The following is a 331-nucleotide window of genomic DNA, read 5'->3' on the forward strand; positions in this document are numbered from 1 at the left end:
CACAAGATACCTTGCATAAAATAGTAAATTACAATAATTCTAAAATATCTAAGCAGTTTGCATAAACATTTATAATCATTCAAACGTTTACTATAAGAAGCTTCATCGTTATGTAACCGGGAAGTAAAGTAAAATAACCACACGTGGGTTTGTTTACACATTGTATAGGGACAATAATGTTATCGTACTTCATAACTATGTGTATCTTTTGGTTATTTAAATGAAAGTTACAGTTTTTTTAAAATATACTTAAAAATATAATTTCTTTTTCTAGATTTTTACCATTTGCAATACAAAATTGTGATAATAATTTATAACATCCTGTTGCTGC

Source organism: Penaeus monodon, chromosome 22 (assembly GCF_015228065.2).
Source record: "Penaeus monodon isolate SGIC_2016 chromosome 22, NSTDA_Pmon_1, whole genome shotgun sequence".
Taxonomy (NCBI): Eukaryota; Metazoa; Arthropoda; class Malacostraca; order Decapoda; family Penaeidae; genus Penaeus; species Penaeus monodon.